Genomic DNA, 5,374 nt, shown 5'->3' with positions numbered 1-5,374 from the left:
TATTCAGTGTTGTCTGTTTAGCTATCAAGCAAAAAAGGGTTATAGTTTCCAACCTGCATAAGCAAGATAAGGTAAAACAATTTGAAAAAAGCCCTTTATCCGTTTGAAAACAATTGTTTCGTAAGAAGGGGCAATCTTACATTTTTACATCTGCTAATGCAGTGGGAGCCATACAGATTACTGAACTAAACAGAGACGTAACTATGCCATAAGTTTCAACATGAGCACCCTATAACCCTTTTTATGTTTCTATAATACTATATTACTAATATTCTACAGAGTACTTCGATAATAGTGCTTGAAATTATTTGAATGAACACGGTGGTAAACAGCGTTGCTAATATGCTCTGGATATACCACGTAGGTAGATTTAATTCAGACTTTTAATTATATTGCCTTTTTAAGATAGTCTTCAAGCAAAAACAGATGAGAATTAACGAATTTTTTTTGCATGTACTAAAAGTGTACGTCTTGATAACGATGCTTATTCAGCATAGCCATCATGCTTCGAAGTTACAGCTTTGATTCAGAATATAAACTGCTAACAGACTCGCCTGACCTTCGCAAATCTTCGAACACCTTCGTTATGGTGGGAGTCGACATTGTCACGTCAAGACTTGTTGGTTTCTTCTAGCGCTTCACGCAAGATAACCCATCGCGTGTAAATGTGCATTATGCGGCCATATGTATTAATTCCAGGACATGCTAATATTCTCCATATTTTCAAGCAGCCAACCCTGCACAGACCCGCTAATATGGACGAAAGTATATCTTGATAGAAAGTCTACGACCTTTTTTTCGGTAATCTAGCTACACAGGGTCCTACGACAACTCGTACGGCAGTATATAGACTACTTCAGTGATACATGTGCCTTTCTGAAGGTAGTATAGTAGCGCGCCGCGTCAAAAAATTTGCTTCTAACTATAATTGGTATGTTTTCTAGATCGTGAACAAGCTAGGGATCATTCCTGATTTTGGAGCAGATTTTTATATCAAGAATAAACATTTCTTCGTCTGAGCAAAGGCGAAGACGATCTGCTGCCTCAATTTTAAGTGAACTGAGAAGCAAACAACGCCGATTAAGTCTCTTGGCTTGATTAGCCTTAGAAAACATTGCTATAACTCAAAGGACATAACGTATCCCTAACGCTTCGCAAATTATACGTCACATAGTAGGCTTACTCAAGTGAAATTTCTTTGCCAACGACCTGATCGAAAGAATCGCCAGAAATGCACTTTTAAAAAGCATCTGTAAACCCGAAAAGCCGCCTTGTCTTTTGTCTCTCATCGATTTTCCATTGAGTTGCGTTGGAACCAGCTTTTGCTACAGCCCCATGTATATTCACAATAACATACATGGAAGAAGTTTATAATCTGTGTAGGATTCGTGTTGAACAAGACGATTGGGTAATAGTTAATTCTCACGGAAAAACCGATAATAATGCGCTGTTTTTTGCCTTAGCTGCAAGCTGGTTTGCGCCTTTTTCGGAACTAGCACATATCTAGTCATACTGGTGGTGGATGAACGCATTCCCGAAATCGAAGGGACTAGCCGAAAAGAGCGCGAACCTGATCTGACTACTTAACCTTAATATTCTGACCAACTTATCACATAGAATAGGACGCAATCCACATACGTAATATTTACGATGTACAACGCTGTAAGGTCTACCTACATATGAATTCACGTAGCATATTAGCCTAAATAATTGACTCAAATGATACCTCTATGTATGTACATATATAACCAAACTTCAGGAACCCTTTCAGGCCGGCCGTTCGAAAAACAGGCTCAGCCAATTAGCCAAGCTATTAAAAATGCTGGTCACTTATTTTAGTCACAGTCACGCTTAATTGACGTAATTGACCGCAACAATTAATTGTATCTGTATAATCGCATAGTAAAATTTTTCTACGATTCGAAAATAAGAAATATTAAGAAAATGTACGGCATTACGACAAAACAAGGTTCATTGCAGAGGAATTTGTTTCAATCAGTTCAGCTCATGCATCCATTTGAAAGTTCTAACTCAACTTAGTCTGATAAGAATCGCCGAACACTTAAAAACATTAATCGGCTACAAGCTATCGACGAAATGTACAAAACATTTCGAACCTGTAGGAAAAATCGGGAAAGACTTACTGGTAACACAAGAGATTGAAGGCGTATTGCTCCGTGAGAATAAGAAGTACTATATAAGTTGGTTCACTCACATTAACATCTTCTAAGTGTATGACTATATATAATACGATGTAATGGTGAAGTGCTATTCCTAACTTGATAACGTTATCTGCTAGTCCGCCCTTGCCAATATTGTTCATATATTCTGCCTCGGTGATTCCTTGTTGATTCGCCAATCCTTCCTCGCAAAATAAGGAGACTCTTCTTTTCTCTTCTGTTATCTGTTTCGGGATATCCTTCCTATCCGTTTGCTGCTAATACGTCGTTCTTAAGGTTTGCCGCTTTGGGCGCGCCGTAATGCCACTAAGTAAAAGCAGTGAAAATAAACAAGACGCAAAGCTTAGCGTTCGGTGGGCTGAAAAAGAGGCACAGGCTAAGCAATCGAGACCTGACAACAATCTGTATGGAAATCATGAGCGCACTTAGAGAATGACTATGTTAAATTTCCTGTTCCCTTTCCGCAGGTGGGTTTCTTAATGGTACGATATGGTTACCTAATCATTCGGTGGCCACAAACCACAGGACCGTTGGTCCTATTTTTAAAACTTTGAGGTCACAAGGAGCGCGCACTGTGTGGCTACAAATAGATGTAGCTTGTTCAGATGTGGTCCCTGTTGGCGGAGCGACTTTTTGGTGGTACTTCGTCGTGTTCATCAGCGTGACGAGTCCCACAATTAGTTCAGCCCACAGTTTCTTCGACAGACCTATCGATGACCTGTCTATCAGTAGTTGTAATGGTGGTAGTACAAGTAGATCTGTAGCAAAACTGTAGTAAATGTCAACGACTATCCCTAGCGTAATTATGCTGTGCACTGATCCGTTCGCGCAAATATTCTTCAGATCGACGTCCGTGGATTCCTGGTGGATTTCGGATGACTCCGCCTGATAGCTGGTTAGTTTGTGTCCGAACCTGTATACTAAGGCTGTGAATATATACTGAGTATATATATTGCATGCAGCATGTAGGAAAATGCTCTTTTTCTCACAGAACGAACACGTGAGTTCAAAGAATAAAAGCTAAAGTTACCGAGGTTCACAAGATGACAGGCGAACGATTTAGCTTAACGTGGATTTAAACCTAAATACAGGGATATCCAATAGGTTGCTGTAACCTAATATAATAATAATGTAATATTTTTAATATATCATACTTACTATAACTAATACGTTGGTTAAAGGATACATTACCTGATATCAGTCATCAAAGGCATCACCGATTTTAATCTTTAGTAGGATCGTCGCATAAGCTGGACATAGGAAATCCGGTACACGTTAACGATATAACCACATATACGTCTAACAAGCCAGCCATTTCGTGCAAAAAATTTGGTGCGTGTGTATCATTTTCTGATGTTCCAAAAGACATCTGTGCTAAAGGTGTCGTCGACGATCACTATAGACAAAGAGGCAACTTTTAGGCTGTGGGGCTAGGATCAAACCCTAGCCAATTTAGGAGATGAGAAAATGGCACGTAGAATTCCGTTCCAGGTAAACATCAATAAAGCAGATCTAATTGAGTCAGTACAGGTTCATATTATTCTCCCGCTTTGAGTTTTGGATTATCCGATAAAGCAACCACTAACTTTAATAATTAGTTCTACTAAACTGTTAATTTGAATCATTATTGAAAATAAGGATGTCGGAGTAGGACGAGGTAACAGTTCAAGTGTAACTACCATGAGCACAGACATAACGTATCAGGACAAACTCCTTAAACCAACATATGGCTGAACGTCACGTTGTGAAACAGAGGATCGAGCGCCAAGTACTTGAAAGCGCGTTTCTAACCCGCTAAGGCCACCTGCGAATCGGTGTGGCTTGCATTTGAAAGCAAACTATTATACTTTTATGCTATTAGGTGCTTCTTTTGGCAACAAATTAATGAACGCAATAGAAAATGTACCTAATCTTTGCAAACTCGAAGAAGAAGAAGAAGCAAGATACGATCCTAAAAAACCAATTTTTTCAGTACTATCTGGCAGATGTACGAACGCTCGAGGTTCGAACACAAATATGTTTATTAAGTATCTTACAATCTACTAAAATAGATACTTCGTCTAGCAGTGTTTTAATTAGCATAACTAGCTTATTATTCCAGCACGAAACGAAGTGTAGCTCCTCGTTTATTTTAGTAAATTTAGTAAGCAAGCAAGCACGTTACCATTGTATTATCATCGGAACATCTTACTATACACTACCGCAAGTGAACAATGAACGGTACCAACTTTCTGAAGCAGAATTTCGTGAGAAAGGTAACTGTACATATAGCGCTTCTGGTAGCAAATAAAATCCTGCTGATATAAGGATGTGCGGTGATTTCTTCGGAGGTTTGATTGGTGTTTCAAAAAAATCGTTACTATCCATTATGCCCAAAAGCATCTTCACAAACTAAACGGGGGTAACGGTTTTTCTATTTATAATCGATTTTGCAGAGGTAACTTCACAAGTCGAAGCTAGTAAAGAATCAAGACGTTCGTTAGTCATCCTTCATTCACGCTATACGCTCTCGAGGGGCCTAGTTAATAGCGTAGACCTTCTTTTGACGGCTAAATGGATGAAATGATCGATGTATTAATAGACACATCAGCATATGTAAACGATGTACTTTACAATACCAAGCTTAATAACAATTCCTCCACCGGATCCGGGAGCTCAATTTAGCTTGAAAATCGTACTTATGACACACTTCCGTTAACTACTTCAGCCTCATTGTAGCTCCGAAGTAATTTAAACGTGACCTCTAAGTTTTTTTTAACTCTTACGAGTTAAAATTTCATTTGGTCGACAGTTTTCCACTTGGTATGATAATCAGCTATCTAGCTTTTGTACGGGATTTGAAAATTATTTTCTCATCCCTTGATAAACGAAAAGATACTTCAGTCTAAATTTCTTCCTTTTATAATTATGTTCTGTCGATTATAGGCACCGTCGTTGCTAGTCGAAGCGATATTCAGCATCCGGCAGATCGCTGAAGATACCCAAACAGAAATGTTTTCACACTAACAAAAAGAGAAAGCGCTATCTAGCGATTCCGTAAGTACGTTAATAAACGAAACTATGTAACGATTGACTGCATTTAGTACAAAAAGAGAATACCGATTTGTGTAACAAGAATAATTTAGAAATGCGTTTATATTAATTTCGAGTCTAATAAAAAGGAGTCTATAAGCAGTAATAGGTGTTTATTATAC

Source organism: Varroa destructor, unplaced genomic scaffold, assembly GCF_002443255.2.
Source record: "Varroa destructor unplaced genomic scaffold, Vdes_3.0 BEIS01000001.1, whole genome shotgun sequence".
NCBI lineage: Eukaryota > Metazoa > Arthropoda > Arachnida > Mesostigmata > Varroidae > Varroa > Varroa destructor.
This window is presented reverse-complemented; position numbering follows the sequence as displayed.